Source organism: Balaenoptera borealis, assembly GCF_965194805.1.
Source record: "Balaenoptera borealis genome assembly, chromosome: 9".
NCBI classification, from domain to species: domain Eukaryota; kingdom Metazoa; phylum Chordata; class Mammalia; order Artiodactyla; family Balaenopteridae; genus Balaenoptera; species Balaenoptera borealis.
The window spans coordinates 28,687,591-28,705,244 of NC_138873.1; the positions used below are offsets into that span (position 1 = coordinate 28,687,591).

The 17,654-nt window shown below is 40.5% G+C and overlaps 1 protein-coding gene and 1 pseudogene across 2 annotated transcripts in view; one reads left to right on the top strand and one right to left on the bottom strand.

Annotated features, from left to right (window-relative positions):
- Nucleotides 1-17,654, top strand: part of LOC309635012 (uncharacterized protein) — a 375,467-nt gene that overhangs the window by 2,710 nt on the left and 355,103 nt on the right. Inside the window, exon 2 of the mRNA XM_082405758.1 lies at nt 13,168-13,346. The gene's annotated coding sequence lies outside the window, so the exon portion shown is untranslated. The remainder of the gene's footprint in view (nt 1-13,167; nt 13,347-17,654) is intronic.
- LOC309634999 (spindlin-1 pseudogene) lies at nt 72-13,171 on the bottom strand (annotated as a pseudogene). The gene has a single exon. The product of its transcript is annotated as a spindlin-1 pseudogene (transcript).

A 17,654-nucleotide genomic window follows, 5' to 3' on the forward strand; every position in this document is an offset into this window, starting at 1 on the left:
GACCAGGGCTCGAACCCATGTCCCCTACATTGGCACCAGGGAAGTCCCATATTTGATTTTTAATACAGGCCTCGTGGAACCAACATGCTTATCTCAGGAGTTAAATCTATTCCACCAGTGGAGATTTCTGGCATTATATCATGTCATGAGGGAGGTGGGTTTGAATCACTCCTGTATTCCATTTGGATGCCCACCAGTCATACCACCTGGGCAGCCATATGTTCTTGCAAATGCATGAAGAGGTTGTAGAAAAGAAATCATTCATTTGGCAAACATGATTTGCCAGGCGCTATGTTGTCAGGGACTGAGGCACAAAGACCATGGGAAGGTGTGTCTGTGCCTTTAGAGAAGAGAGAGGCAAGGGGTCTGGTGATGACATGCAGAGGGCTGAGTGTGGGAGGAGAGCTGCAGTAGGTGGCAGGGGAGGGGATGGTGTTCAGGGTTGGTAGAAAGATAGACTGCAGCAAGTAGTAGCTGCCCAAGGCTGATGGACAGAGAGAGGAAAGAATCAAGAGTGACTTCTAGTTTTATCTTAGAAACCTGGTAGGTAGAATGAAGCGTACTAGGGGGTGGAGTCATAGGAGGAACCACGGTTACACAAAAGTGTGTGTGTATGAGAAAACTGAGTGTGTTGAGGGATGAGGATGGTATATTTTCAGTTTAGGGGATGAAGGACTTTGAGCCTAAAGACAGGCAAGCCTCAGGTGACCTCACTGTTACCAAGGAATACAGAACATGTTACAAGTTTTTGTTTTTTTTTTCTTGACAAATGTAGGGTTTATTTTAAATGTCTTAAGGATAGTGTTACACCGTAATTATAAAAATTACAGAATTAACAGATTTATATTGTTTATACTTCTAAATGCAGAGAACAGGGAACCATCTACACATTGTCTAAAATTAAAATTAAAAACGAATTCAACTTAGTAACCAAGAGATCACTGAAGAAATCAAAGAGGAAATAAAAAAATACCTAGAAACAAATGACAATGAAAACACGACAACCCAAAACCTATGGGATGCAGCAAAAGCAGTTCGAAGAGGGAAGTTTATAGCAATACAATCCTACCTTAAGAAACAAGAAACAACTCAAATAAACAACCTAACCCTACACCTAAAGCAATTAGAGAAAGAAGAACAAAAAAACCCCAAAGTTAGCAGAAGGAAAGAAATCATAAAGATCAGATCAGAAATAAATGAAAAAGAAATGAAGGAAATGATAGCAAAGATCAATAAAATTAAAAGCTGGTTCTTTGAGAAGATAAACAAAACTGATAAACCATTAGCCAGACTCATCAAGAAAAAAAGGGAGAAGACTCAAATCAATAGAATTAGAAATGAAAAAGGAGAAGTAACAACTGACACTGCAGAAATACAAAGGATCATGAGAGATTACTACAAGCAACTATATGCCAATAACATGGACAACCTGGAAGAAATGGACAAATTCTTAGAAATGCACAACATTCCGAGACTGAACCAGGAAGAAATAGAAAATATGAACAGACCAATCACAAGCACTGAAATTGAAACTGTGATTAAAAACCTTCCAACAAACAAAAGCCCAGGACCAGATGGCTTCACAGAAGAATTCTATCCAACATTTAGAGAATAGCAAACACCTATCCTTCTCAAACTCTTCCAAAATATTGCAGAGGGAGGAACACTCCCAAACTCATTCTACGAGGCCACCATCACCCTGATACCAAAACCAGAAAAAGATGTCACAAAGAAAGAAAACAACAGGCCAATATCACTGATGAACATAGGTGCAAAAATCCTCAACAAAATACTAGCAAACAGAATCCAACAGCGTATTAAAAGGATCATACACCATGATCAAGTGGGGTTTATCCCAGGAATGCAAGGATTATTCAATATAGGCAAATCAATCAATGTGATACACCATATTAACAAACTGAAGGAGAAAAACCATATGATCATCTCAATAGATGCAGAGAAAGCTTTCGACAAAATTCAACACCCACTTATGATAAAAACCCTCCAGAAAGTAGGCATAGAGGGAACTTTCCTCAACATAATAAAGGCCATATATGACAAACCCACAGCCAACATCGTCCTCAATGGTGAAAAAATGAAACCATTTCCACTAAGATCAGGAACAAGACAAGGTTGCCCACTCTCACCACTATTATTCAACATAGTTTTGGAAGTTTTAGCCACAGCAATCAGAGAAGAAAAAGAAAGAAAAGGAATCCAAATTGGAAAAGAAGAAATAAAGCTGTCACTGTTTGCAGATGACATGATACTATACATAGAGAATCCTAAAGATGCTACCAGAAAACTACTAGAGCTAATCAATGAATTTGATAAAGTAGCAGGATACAAAATTAATGCACAGAAATCTCTTGCATTCCTATACACTAATGATGAAAAACCTGTAAGTGAAATTAAGAAATCACTCCCATTTACCATTGCAAAAAGAATAAAATACCTAGGAATAAACCTACCTAAGGAGACAAAAGACCTGTATGCAGAAAATTATAAGACACTGATGAAAGAAATTAAAGATGATACAAATAGCTGGAGAGATATACCGTGTTCTTGGATTAGAAGAATCAACATTGTGAAAATGACTATACTACCCAAAGCAAGATACAGATTCAATGCAATCTCTATCAAACTACCACTGGCTTTTTCACAGAACTAGAACAAAAAAATTCACAATTTGTATGGAAACACGAAAGACCCCAAATAGCCAAAGCAATCTTGAGAAAGAAAAATGGAGCTGGAGGAATCAGGCTCCCTGACTTCAGACTATACTACAAAGCTACAGCAATCAAGACAGAATGGTACTGGCACAAAAACAGAAATATAGATCAATGGAACAGGACAGAAAGCCCAGAGATAAAACCACGCACATTTGGTCACCTTATCTTTGATAAAAGAGGCAAGAATATACAGTGGAGAAAAGACATCCTCTTCAATAAGTGGTGCTGGGAAAACTGAACAGCTACATGTAAAAGAATGAAATTAGAATGCTCCCTAACACCATACACAAAAATAAACTCAAAATGGATTAAAGGCCTAAATGTAAGGCCAGACACTATCAAACTCTTAGAGGAAAACATAGGCAGAACACTCTATGACATAAATCACAGCAAGATCGTTTTTGACCCATCTCCTAGAGAAACGGAAATAAAATAATTTTTTTTGTTTATTTACAAATAATTGTAAATAAACAAATGGGACCTAATGAGACTTAAAAGCTTTTGCACAGCAAAGGAAACCATAAAGAAGACGAAAAGACAACCCTTAGAATGGGAGAAAATATTTGCAAATGAAGCAACTGACAAAGGATTAATCTCCAAAATTTACAAGCAGCTCATGCAGCTCAATATCAAAAAAATGAACAACCCAATCCAAAAATGGGCAGAAGACCTAAACAGACATTTCTCCAAAGAAGATATACAGATTGCCAACAAACACATGAAAGAATGCTCAACATCACTAATTATTAGAGAAATGCAAATCAAAACTACAATGAGGTATCACCTCACACTGGTCAGAATGGCCATCATCAAAAAATCTACAAACAATAAATGCTGGTGAGGGTGTGGAGAAAAGGGAACCCTCTTGCACTGTTGGTGGGAATGTAAATTGATACAGCCACTATGGAGAACAGTATGGAGGTTCCTTAAAAAACTAAAAATAGAACTACCATACGACCCAGCAACCCCACTACTGGGCATATACCCTGAGAAAATCATAATTCAAAAAGAGTCATGTACCAAAATGTTCATTGCAGCTCTATTTACAATAGCCAGGACATGGAAGTAACCTAAGTGTCCATCAACAGATGAATGGATAAAGAAGATGTGGCACATATATACAATGGAATATTACTCAGCCATAAAAAGAAACGAAATTGAGTTATTTGTAGTGAGGTGGATGGACCTAGAGTCTGTCATACAGAGTGAAGTAAGTCAGAAAGAGAAAAACAAATACCATATGCTAACACATATATATGGAATCTAAAAAAAAAAATAATGGTCATGAAGAACCTAGGGGCAAGACAGGAATAAAGACACAGACCTACTAGAGAATGGACTTGAGGGTACGGGGAGGGGGAACGGTAAGCTGGGACAAAGTGAGAGAGTGGCATGGACATATATACACTACCAAACGTAAAATAGATAGCTAGTGGGAAGCAGCTGCATAGCACAGGGAGATAAGCTCAGTGGTTTGTGACCACCTAGAGGGGTGGGATAGGGAGGGTGGGAGGGAAGGAGACACAAGAGGGAAGAGATATGGGGACGTATGTATATGTATAACTGATTCACTTTGTTATAAAGCAGAAACTAACACACCATTGTAAAGCAATTATACTCCAATAAAGATGTTAAAGAAAAAAAACAAAAAAAACAAAAAAAAACAAATTCAAGCTTGAAGGATGAAGTAATTTGCCTAATTTTAAAATGCAAACACGAAGACCTCTTGAACCCACATTTGTTCAAACTGCACTCATGATGGAAAACACAAAAAGTGCAGTATTTCCGAAAAACCACAGGCATATTGGCCATAATAATTTTCTGTTATAATAATTGTTCCTGTCTTTGGAGAACTTTCATTTTTTTTAAAAGACAAGTAGCTTAAGAATGTTTTCAGGTGCTACAATTTGTGACAATCAAAACAGTCTTCTAATGGGTCCACAGCGTTCAGAGATTCAAGCTCAAGGCTCTTTGGGGTTTGGCATGTTAAACAGTAATAGAAACGAAATCTGGTTTAGAAGCAACTGTGACTGTTTTCAGAATTTGCAATCCCTTCAAATATTGCATGACATATACAACTGGGAAACCACCTTCTGTTGGCACTGTACTTGCTTCATCAGTGCATTTTTATCCTACAGCCACTAAAACAGCACAGTAGGCAAATATACAGAAAACTGAAAACAAAGAAAAACAAAGAACACAGAAAAACATAAGTATCTTTAACATGCAACTTAGTTAGTTACACTGAACATTCTACTTAGAGTAACATGCAGAAAAGAATGGTCTGCTTTTAAGGTTTTCCTCTGAAGATTTTTGGGCACGCAGACATCACACACAGGCACGCATACACACGACACAATAATACTATAGCAGGTCAATGAGAAAGGCCAATACATTTTATACAGAGATTCATGTCACGTTAAGTCCCGCGATGATAATGTTGGAAATTCACGTTGGATTCCTAGAACAAGGAACCAACATTCAGATACCAGGAAAAGGCAAGCCATGCACGGCGATCTGAAACACGAGCCTAAACGAAGCCTGAAATACTTGGCTGCGGAGCAGAGTTAGTCACCGTGTCAGGAAGTGTGGTTTCATCCACTGAAAGAATAAAGGATGGGATAAAATGGAAAAACAACGACCCCCCCTTCCCCTTCCTTTACCCTAAGGGCAATAAATGGAACAAAGATTAAAATAATGATGATAATGATCACATGTCACCTTTGTCTAGAGATTGGCAGGTCATGTGGTATTAAAGTTGCTAAAGGTACTTGCAGAAAAACCACAGTGCAAGTCATTAAGTAATGCTAGAAATGTTCCAACTGACCCAACCTTCTGGATACTTCCAGAGAACTTTATTTTTCATCCCGAAGTCACCGTACGGTGTTTTCCTAGTGCACGCAGGACACACACGTGTCTGCTTGGGCTTGTGGAACCAGGCTCAGCCTTGAGGTTCACATGCAGGGACTCTTACAAGAGCAACCAGGAAAACAGGTGACAGATGTGCAGCATGACCTTGTTCAAGCCGGGGAGGAGCGTCTCAGACCTGGGTACTCACTTCCTGGAGAAGCTCGGCCCTGGCCGAACCTCTGGAGGCTCTGGGCACACTGCAGAAAACGGAGGGCTGTATTTATGGGGTGTGACGGGTTACCAGCCAACAGCTCAAGGCACAGCCTTCCTGAAGGTGGAAATGGGCATCACATGAACCACTCACAGCCAGGCCTTGTAACTACAGAATCTCTAACGTTAAGTACAGCCATGATGGAGGTTGCGGGGACCTCTGGTGTCTGACTGAGGGCATAGGCATTTAACCTTCCACCCAAATTTCAGGTCAGATTTCCAGTCTCCACAAGAGACTGGTTCCACATACCGCCTTTCTCCTAGCTTTCAAAACGCAGGGGCTCATCCAAAACAAAGTGACAGATGGCCATTTCGCTGCTACACCAACCACTTCTGCAGTTCTATTTTGGTTAAAACAACCTTGCAGGGATAAACCACAAAAGGAGTCTGTGGCTGGGGTCTGCTATCAGTCACATTCACAAGCCAACGCAGGTGACTGACCCTGAAGTAGCAGGGTCCACTCAGTGGGATGGGTCCACGTCAACAGCACACTGGCCGCAAGAAGATGCAGCACCACAAAAGGTGTCAGGGGATTTCAGCTGTTATTTGTCCAGACATTCTTTGTGGGGAAAAGCCGGGGAGAAAAAGCCTTCTGACCATAATCATACGATCAGTAAAATCAGAATAAAAATAAAAGTGTCCCAGAGGACTTGTTAGAAAGCAACAAAGCCATTCTTAAACTTACATTGCTAATATTTATGTTCTCCCAGGAACTTACTACATACAAACCACTGATACACTGTTGCCTTTTAAATCGTGTACTAAAATCCAAATTACTGGTTTGTACAAATAATGGACCAAAAGTACTGCCCAAAACACACCTGCATTACACTGTGTGGACCTGGGCTTTGACAAAAAAAAAAAGTATTTATGATAAAAATTGTAAACAAAAATTTTACAAAGCTTAGAATCAAAGTCAACATTTTGCTCAGATTTCTAACTGTTTGGTAAAGTTCTAACATGGGTCATTAACGGTTCATGAGTGATTCTTGTTTGGACTTTCCGACTGAAAAGGTGCTTTGCACTTCTGACTTTTAAAACAAGCTGAATGTCCCCATGTGCTTTCTGTGCCCAAATTTAATTTTCGACAAACAGCAGTAATATACCAAATATGATTGACTTGGGTCAGCACTCCTGCTGAACTGGAGAAAATTATTTAATCCCCGTCCCAATCCACAAAGAAAGGACTGCCAATGAAGTGTGTGTGTATCTGTGTGTGTGTGCATATATATAATACATGTATACACACAGATATAGATAGATGGGTGTATGTGCGTTTATATATATATATATATATCCAAAAAGGCAAAAACAAAAGTATCAAACTATGCTTGCATTGTGGCAGCAGAATAAGAGAATGTTAAGAGTGAAGGGGAAAATTGATAAAATCTATTACAGTTTTAAATGACTCTGATACTAGTTTAACTTTTTTTTTGCCAAACTTGCCTGTAACTCCCCTCCAAACAGACTCCTTTTAAGAGGAAGGAGCTCCTTGCACAAAATGTTTTGTGTTCACATATACCTATACTCTTCAGAACAAAACCAGTTCTGCTGGCAAACTGTGGGTTCGCAGGGACATTTAAGCTCTCATTAAAATGGAAAGCAATCAAATCTTTACGTCTACAAACTGCACATTTAATATATTTACATAAATTTGGCAAAGTTCGTGATGACATCTAGAATGTTTTCACCAAATCATAGACGTAAATATGGAAATCATCATCAAATTTGATGAAACAGACAGACGGTTTGGTCTCTACTTGATGGATGACCATGCCAGTCCTTTTATAGCCATCTTCTTTGGCATATTCCACTTGTTTGCCTACCAGGCTGTCCCAGACTTCTCCTGGTTTCCTTTCTGCTGGAGATGAATCAATTGAATCAGGAATAATGTGAAGGTCACCTTCTTTATAATCATCTAAGAGCTGGTACATGTACAAGACAGGATCTTTCTCATAGGTGATGTAAAACCACGTGTTCATGATGGGGACGCGTGCTAGGACCATTCCCCTCCACTCCTCTTTAGAGCCATCCTGGGTCTCAAACATGTGCTTCACTGCTTTGCCAATCATTGTGTCGGCTAGGTGTGCATCATTGATTTGAGATGTTGCAACTCTATCAGGGAGGATTTCAAGTGCACAAATTCTTTCATCTTTATTAAGTTCTAGTCCATAAACACAGTCAAATCCATCGTATTTTATAAGATACAAAGAAGGATTTATAGACACCTGGTCCAGAACGGTTCCTTTCCACTGGGTGACAGGGCTGTTCCCCTCTTTCCACCCATGCCGAATCCTGCAGCCTATGATGCTCCGCGGGGGCTGGGAAACAGGTGTGCCGGGCCCTACACTGCTCCGATGTTTTCTGTGGGACGTCCTTTTCTTCATCTTGCTTGCAGATACACCAGCATGGCCTGCATCAGCTCTGGACCGCTGGCCAGCTGTCTTCCTGAATGGAGTCTTCATTCATCTATTTACGTGACCAGCAGAACTGCTGGACCAGGATGAACGTTCAGGATTCTCCAATTTGAAACTTTTCACGGAATTTCAATGTTTTTATTAATCCATCATCCAAGTGCCTCTTTTACAAGTTCAGCAAAAATTTGAAATCATAAGGACTTTGAGGCAAGGCCACGAAGGCCAACGTCCGGGGGGCCGTGGAGGCCAACGTCCGCTGGGCCACGAGCCCCGCAGTCCAGCGGCGCGCTCCCGCCCCGGGCTACCCTGCAGGAGGGCGTCGCCCCGCCCACTCTGGGCCCCGCCCACTCTGCGTCTCGCGGCGGCCGCCCCGCCCCCGGCCCCACGGCGGATGCACGCTGCGTCCCCTCGCTACGCCGGCCTCTGCTGACTGGACACCGGAATCTTTATCATCGTCGCAAATTTTCATTTATTAAAAGGGCATGCTTGGTTTTCTCTTCCCCCTCTAAGAGGTCAAATATGCACAGTTCTTGCATTGCAAGCTCTTATGATTAAGGAAAACTGTACAGATGAGGATCATGGGACAAATGAGCAGACGCGGAGCCCAAACACTGAGTAACAGGAAACGGGAGAGGTCGATGGGGGGAGATTTCCTCTGCCCTCGACACAGCCACCACTGGTCCCGGGATCAAAATGAGGTCAGTGGCTAGAAAATGATGTCACTTGCTTTGTCCTCGACAAACATTTGCAAACAAAACTTTTTAGCGGACACTTAAGGTCATTTGGGAGGTGAGAGAACTGTGCCTGAAGATGTTTGCAGTACCGTCAACACTTCCTTCGGGCTCGATTCGACCTTCTCTGTGCCCTGTATGTAGAAGCCATAAACTTCTTGATAGTCTACTAGTATTATGCCTCAAAAAAAAAAAGAAAAAGAAAAAGAAAAAGCAGGAAAATTGAGTACTTGGTGTGCCCCACATGACTGTGTCTTTGGCTTTGGGCACCGGAGAAGTGGGAGTTTTTTAGCTGTTCTGTAATACTCGTGATATGAAGCACATTAAACATGAGTCAGAGTGATAAGAATCTTCAAGATTCTTTCCAGAAACTCGTTCTGAGACTTCTTAATGATGATAAAGAAGCCACAGTAAGATGCCCAGGGTCCTGCTCCATTTTCAGAGTCCGTAACTTTGAAGAAAGAATAACATATTACTTGGAAGGAATTTATAATAACCATGAGTATTTATAGTTGAAGCACGTTTAGGAACATGCCATGCCTTTCAAGCTACTCCATGAAAAGAGTTCAGTGACTTCATAAGTTTGGGAAACCAACCCTCAATACTTTCTTTTCCCTATGGAGCATCATTGACATCTGAAGGGTTCTGGGAACTTCTGCAGTAAAGAACTCCTGGGAGACTTCAGGCTAAACAAACAAACAAAAAAATGTCTAATGGTGAGTATTTCAGTTATCTGCTGTGTGTGTGCACTTGATAATCTTTCTCTTCTATCTCCTCTACAAAACGTTTAGTAAAACTTTGAGGTGAAGAGGGTGAGTTCACATTTTGGGTGAATGTGAAGAGTTGCTGGGGGTCTGGCAAAAGGAAAGGCTGGCTTTGGGGGACAGCTGACATATGGGTTTCATGGACAATGCAGAGTGAAAAGTGGGGTAAATCGAGGTGCTGTGGGATTTCGGAGGAGGGCGTGCAAGGCAGGTATGAGGAGGTCAGAGAAGGCTTCCTAGATGTGATGGCTGAATTGAAACTTGAAGGGTGAATGGGAGTGATCCAAGTGTTCCAGTTATCATTGCTCTGTAACAAATTACCTCCAAACTTAAAGTCTTAAAACAACCATTTCATTTTGCTCACAATTGGGAGGGTCAGGAAATAGGGAGAGTCGAGGTTGGGCACTTCTCACTTGGAGTCTCACGTGTGTTTACAGCCAGGTGACGACTGGGCTGTCATCTGAGGGCTAGTGCATTAGTTTTCTAGGGCTGCTGTAACAAAGTAGCACAAACTGGGTGCTTTAAAACAACAGAGATGTATTTCTCACAGATGTGGAGGCTAGAGGTCCAAAATCAAGGTTATCAGCAGGGCCATGCTCTTTCTGAAGACTCTAAGGGTGGATCATTCCTGGCTTCTTCCTAGCTTCTGGTGGTTGCCAGCAATCTTTGCCTTATAGATGGATCCGCTCAGTCTCTGCCATCGTCACATGGCCTTTTCCCTGTCTCTTTGCAGGATCATCTTCTCCTTGTGTGTGTCACTGTGTCCAAATTTACCTCTTCTAGTAAAGACACCAGTCATTAAGTTAGGGACCACTCTAGTCCAGTATGACTTCGTTTGAACTTGGCTATGTCTGCAAAGACCGTCTTTCCAAATAAGGTCACATTCACAAGTTCTAAAGGTTAGGACTTGACATTCCTTTTTGGGGGACACAGTTCAACCCATAGTAGCTAGTTGGGGGGGTTGGTGAATGTCTAAGATGTCTCACTAACATGGCTGGCTGTTGAGGCTGGTTGTCAGCTAGGAGCTTCATGGCCTTTTCTGGCCTTGCCTCAGAAATCGTATACCATCACTTCTGTCATACTCTGTTGGTTGAAACAGTCACAAGCTGTGGACCACACCTCCCAATGGAAGGATTGTGAAAGAATTTTCAGGTGTGTTTGACACTTGCCACACCAAGCAGAAGGGAATGGTGACAGAGCTGGTGCTGGTGAGAAACAAAACTGAAGGTCTATGAGAAGGCCAGGTCAAGGACACTTTGCAATTTGTGTGCGATTGTTTCCAAAGTGTTTGCTCAAAGGCTAATTACTATGAAACTTTAAAAGAATACACAGAAAATGAGATGGGCGTTCAATTTTCTGTAAAGATACAATTAAACTCAGGAAAAATAACTCCTCCCTCCCTCTTCTCTCTTTATTCTTTTTTTCCCTCCCTTCCACCTTTCTTTTTCTTTTACTTCCCCAAGCATGTAGTAGAAGCATTAACATTTACATTTCATAATACAGAATTAAGTTTAGGTACTACATATGTATGCAGCCATGATCCCTTACTTACAATACAAATAGTATCTTAATTCATGAATTAGTAAATTGACATTCTCTAATACGTATTATAGCACCAAACAAACATGCATGTTTTAGAGTTAGGACAATCTAATCATGGACTAGTTTTGTTGCTTCAGTTTAAATAACAAAGCTATATAGAAAAATCTAAGAAGGATATATACATCAAATATTAAAAATAATAAGCTGAAGGTGATAGTGTTTTGGAGTGCTTTTTATTTACTTCTTTATACTCTTCTATAGTTTCCAAAATCACCTCAATAGACACATATCACTTTTAGAAAATAAACTATTAAAATGTAATGACTGTAATTTTGCTTAAGTTTTTTGCTTAAAAATTAGAGGCAATATATTCTTTTTTTAAAATTTTATTGGCTGATTCTTTGGTAGTTTTCCATTGCATTTTTTAAATTAAATTAATTAATTAATTTTGGCTGTACTGGGTCTTTGTTGCTGCGTGCAGGCTCTCTCTAGCTGTGGCGAACGGGGGCTACTCTTCATTGCAGTGCGCGGGCTTCTCCTTGCAGTGGCTTCTCTTGTTGCGGAGCATGGACTCTAGGCATGCTGGCTTCAGTAGTTGTGGCACGTGGGCTCAGTAGTTGTGGCTCACAGGCTCTAGAGTGCAGGCTCAGTAGTTGTGGCACACGGGCTTAGTTGCTCTGCGGCATGTGGGATCTTCCCAGATCAGGGATCGAACCCGTGTTCCCTGCATTGGCAGGTGGATTCTTAACCACTGTACCACCAGGGAAGTCCCAAGAGACAATATATTCTTTTTCAACAACTTAAAAGTTAAAACTTTCTTTAATGCCTTGGTATAAATGGAGGTAAATTATTTAATTTCAAATAGAACATGGAAGGTGGTCTGGACAGCTACTTTATAGCATCTTCAGGGAAAGCCTCTTGGAAGAAATGACATTTTTGCTGAGTCCTAAAGAAAAAGAAGCCAGTCAATGAAGAGCTGAGCCAGAGCATTCCAAGCAGAGGAAACAGCAAGTTCAAAGGCCCTAGGGTTGCAAATGTGCCCAGCTTGTGTGAGGAACAGTTTCTGTGGCCAAAAGCATAGTCAGTGTTGGGAGAGCATCTGAGATAAGGATGGAAAGTAGAAGGTGCAAGATGACCTAGTTTCTCTAAGGCAGGGGTTGGCAGATGACTTCTGTGAAGGGCCACTTGAAAGTACAAAGTATGGAGTGAAAGAAAGGAACTGAGGAATGATGCATTTTGAGTGCACTTGGAGTAAGGGAATAGAGCAAAATGTCCTTCCTTGAGGAAACTATGGCGTGGGTGATACCGGGGAAAAGAAATAAATATTCACTGTTATGAGCTGAATTGTGTCCCTGCCCCTCCCAAATTCATATGTTGAAGTCCTAGTCCTCTCAGAGTGTGACTGTATTGGAGACAGAGTCTTTAAAGAGGTAGTTAAGTTATAGTTCATTCATTAGGGTGGGCCCTAATCCAGTATGACTGGTGTCTTTGTAAGAGGGGGATTAGGACACAGACAGGTACAAAGGGAAGACCACGTGTAGACACAGGGAGAAGAGCCTTTTGCAAGCCATGGAAGGAGGCCTCAGAAGAGACCAACTCTGCCGACACCTTAATTTTAGACTTCTAGCCTTCAGAACTGTCAGGAAAAAAATTCCTATTAAACTCATCCAGTGTGTAGTATTTTGTTACATTGATCCTAACAAACAAATACCCTGACCAAAGGCATGAGTGGAAGTGTTGCTTACTATGTAGAGATTCTTTGGGCCGGCATCAGTTGTTGTTATAATTTTACTGAGTGTTATTAGAGCTAGGACATTGTAAGAACTTCTCTGACTTTAAAGTGCGTTTTCTTTATCCCCAGGCCTGTAGGGAGACGGTGAAAGCTGGAGTGTCTGTTCAGTAAGTGCTGCGGAGTGCTGAACTCAAGAAACTATCCTGAACTCGTTCACGCTGAGCGATTCAGTCGTCTGGCTTAATTGTCCATTTGTCAGGCTCTGCAGAATTGCTGGAGTGACACTGCTGTTCCGTGTCAAAAGCAAGGTACGTCTTAGCTTCACTTCACCGTTAAAGTTGATGCCGGAGTACATTTACACAATCCTTTTATTCTGCACTTTTAAGGCTCTTCTAAGTAAAATATGAAAAAAGCTTTACAACTTGAATTCTGTTGGAAATTATAGCTGCAGCAGGCTTACCTCCTCCAGATCCCTTCTTTCTCTCTCAAAGCCCTTCTTTTCATAGGATTAAAAACCAACCTTTTAATTTTTTTCAAAACATGTGACTACAGAGCTAAGTGATTCAGTTCCCTACTTGTTCTTGGGGCTGCGTGGAGGTAGCAGAAGGAATGCAGAACGAGGGAAAGGAGAGCCGAGAAGCCTGGGTGGGTTTTTCACCTATGCCTCTGTTCCCCAGCTCCGTCCTCTGCCCTACATTGTTCCCTGGGAGCTGACCTCAATGAACTATATCCCCCAAGCTCTTGCCCTCTGCTTTCTGGTTGGTCTGGCCAATGGGAGGCACTAGCAGGGAGGGAGGGAAGCAGAGAGAGAGGTCTGGGTATTTATCCACCCCGCCTCTGCATGCCTTGTTATAGTTCTGGAAGTTTCTCTGCCTGTAGCTAGAGCTCCTGTTGATTGGCTCCAGGAAGAGCATTTCCTCCCATTTTCCCTTCAGACCTAGGAGTAGTAACGGCTCCCTTCTCTTCAGTTGCTAGTTCCTGAGTGCTTCACCATTCCTTGTTACTTTCTTAAACTCTGCCCACCCCTCTGCAAATAGTTTTTTCATTACATTGTTCTCAGTTAAGCCTTTAAGTATGCCAGTGCTAAGACCCTGACTGATACAGACTCACGGATCAGAGGACATTTGCTTTCTTATATTAGATATTTAAAGCAGTATCGTTTATTCTGGCAAACTTTGGTATCCTTTCTTCTTCTGCACACTTTATTGAGAGGGCATAGGTTCCCCTTGAAATGAACCCTTGTTCCTTTTTAGTCATTCATGTATGTGCATTCTTGTGGTTTTCACCAGGCCAGACTAGGAAGCAATGGGGATGAAGTTCCCTGTGTTAAGTAATAACAGATGTATATATACCTAGTAGTGTGCTGGTAAACATTTAAAAACCAGCTCTATAGGTGGGGGGAACCCTGATGCCTGGATTTGTGGCATTTGCCATTTTCTGTGTAAATGTTTCCTCCAGGGCCAATTTCAAACCACCAGTGTGACATCGTTGAACATAAATTGGGAGGAGATGCCACCTAACTTTCAGCTCTTGCAAGCTGGTAGAAGCCAGCTCCAGCACCTCACTGTTTATGTCCAGCTATAGGCAGATTGGGGTGAACACATTTATATTACAGCCGGAATTTAATAGGTTAAAACGTTACATTAAAGTAGTTTGTTGGGAAAGTCACTGTGAGTCAAAATGGGGGTATTTATTAGTTAGCAGGTGAACAGAAATTGGAAGCACAGGTGTGTTTGTGTTCTCAGTGGAGGGTACAAATGCTATTCAAGCGTTCCAGGTTTCAAATGTAAATTGAAGGCAGCCTCTTGATTCTAGGATCCTGGTACATTGTCACGGTCTCTAAACTATTGAATGTGCTGGTTTATTATTGCAAATCAAGCTTCAGTTATAGCTGGAGGGTTTACTTTTCTCCTTTCTCAAATCAGTTTTATGTTTAATTAGCAACGTGAGGTGGGAGGGTGAAAAATTATCTGAAGATGATAGAACAACCAACATGGTTTCATTTGACGTTCTCTGAATATATACTGGAAATGTGACCAAAGTTATGTAACCAAATCTTGGAATCCAGAGCCCAGGAGACAGCCCTTAAAGCTTAAAAGAACAACTTTAAACAGAGCAATAGATAGAAGCTGAAAATAGCAGGTATTAAAGCGACTGTGCTTATAAGCCCCTAACATGGGCCATGACGAAAATATAAATAGGTTCCAAAAGTGTTCAGAAAAATTCTGGAATGAAAGGAGTACCAAAAGTTATTATAGAAAACTAATTACATGTCAAGTTAAGACCAAACCTCTTGAAGTGAAATAAGTGCCAGCCATGATCCACTGCATGTTATAACATTAAGTGAAACTATCAAAAATCGAGTGAAGGACTGGATCGAACATTGGGAATTTATTCTGATATGTGTATGCAAATTGAGTTTCTGCAGTTACATGCTATTTTAGATCCTTTATTAGACGTTGGTGGTGTCCTGAGGGTGGGGCGCTAGGAATAGCCAGCCCTCTGTGTAGCAGTACGGAAGTGCATTGTCTGTAGAGAAGTGACTACAGGTTAGTCTGCTTTTTATCACCACCATGTGCTAGTAATTCTAAACGATGTCAGTGATGAATCTCGAAAAAATCCGTTTTTGGTTTAAGTTCCAATTTTTATAGTTACTACTAAGTTTTAATAATATATACATATTAGCTCCAAATTTGCATGTATTGTCACTTGTCCTTTAATAGACATTGTATTCTGCAAAGAAGTCAGTGTGGAGAATTCCTAGCTATCTTGTTGGCTCTAACACATGTGAATTTAGCTACAAATGCTTGTTTCTAGGGTAAGTTCATAACAATTTGGAGTTGTTTTAGCTGGCTTCCTACAAAGTTCAAGCCCCCAGTTCCTAGCACGCTACATACTCCTGCATTTAAGCAGTAGATTTGCTATAAACAATGATAGTATAGAGATTATAAAGAGGAAAGAACAGAATGAGTTATTTCAATTCCTCTTTCTCATTTTGTTTTCATTTGTGTTTAAATTAGAAACAGTGAAGCAACACCAGCTACAGGGTGTAATATTTTTGTTTGATTAGTACAAATTTAATTCCTGCAGGATAGAGTTTTCGGAATTTGCCTAATATCTTTAAAATTGAATTTTATTCTTTTAAAAATTGTTAATTATTTTAAAACTAAAAGAAGAAAATGAAGAAAAGAAAGCATTACATTAATGATATGATTTAGAAGTCAACTAAATTTTAACTTTTGTGGATGTTTCAGCTTTATTAAAATCGCTTATTAATTTTATTGGCATGATATATAAAATTCAATAAGAGAAAATGTTAACTGTCTGCATTTACTTTCTATTATTATTATTTATTTCATTTCATATTTGTACTAAAGGTAGTTTTATCTCCAAAAAGGAGGAGAGTGAAAAATGCTGTGTTCCATGTGTTAAATACACTAGGTATGTACGCTAGGTAAATATGAGACTTGTATAACTGATATAATTGTCCTCTCTCATGCTTGCCTTGTTACTGTAATGTTTTACACATTCTTTTAAAGGAAATCATTCACAGTAAACATTAAGATCCTATTCTAAAGGAAGCCAAGTATAATAGATTCCAGTGACACAGGCATAGAGACGATATCTGTTCCCAGGAGTCTGTGAAAGAGGAGCCCCAAGCACGTTGCTCCCTCACACAGTGGTCACCACGGACTCAGAGGCTGAATGTCCCTGGAAAATTGTAAACCCAATGCTGTGTAGTCAGAGGCTAAGAGAAAAAGAAGCAGATGAAAACGTCCTTGTAGGCCAACTGCTGTGTGCATGAGTGTACACATGCATACACACATGCACACACACAATCATACTTTGGTAAGACAGCATCTTTTCCTCCTTTGACAGTACTGTCATCCAGTATGACCTCAGCCCATCTGTAATTCACAAATGAGTGATATCAGGAATCAAAATGTCTCATCACCGGAACTGGTGATTAAACTGCAATCCATTGTTTCCTGCAAAATATCATACCTGGAGATGGAATTCATCCTCGGAATTTCTTACCAGAAACCAATAAAACCATTGCACTATCATATTTTAAATGTGCCTACTCAATCTGCTATCTTATATTTTTTAATGAAAATCACCTTTCATGTTCTAGGTGACGGCAGGCAGCTGTGCAACTGTGTTCAGTTACTGGAAAATTGCTTGTTGTGCTAAAAAGCATTTTTCATAACAAAAAATTGCAAATTCAGAAAAGTTTACGATCAAGACTTTTGTTTAAAAAAATTTTTTTATTTTTGGCTGCACCGCAGTTCATGGGATTTTAGTTCCCCAACCAGGGATGGAACCCAGAGCCCCAGCTGTGAGATAGCTGAGCCCTAACCATTGGACCACCAGGGAATTCCCTAAATTTTTTTATTTGTCCTTTCTTTTGAAGGACATTTGTTTCTAGGACAGTATGTTGAATTCCTGGTGCTAGTTGAGGCAGGTTCTCCTGAGTCCCTAACTTAACATGCTTTAATTTAATCACACATGTAATCTATGCTATTTCTTCGTAAAAATTAAACCTGTCAGAGGTTGGCAACATTTTTTGCATCATGGAGCTTATGAAAAAAATGAACTCCTTGGTGTGTAAGATT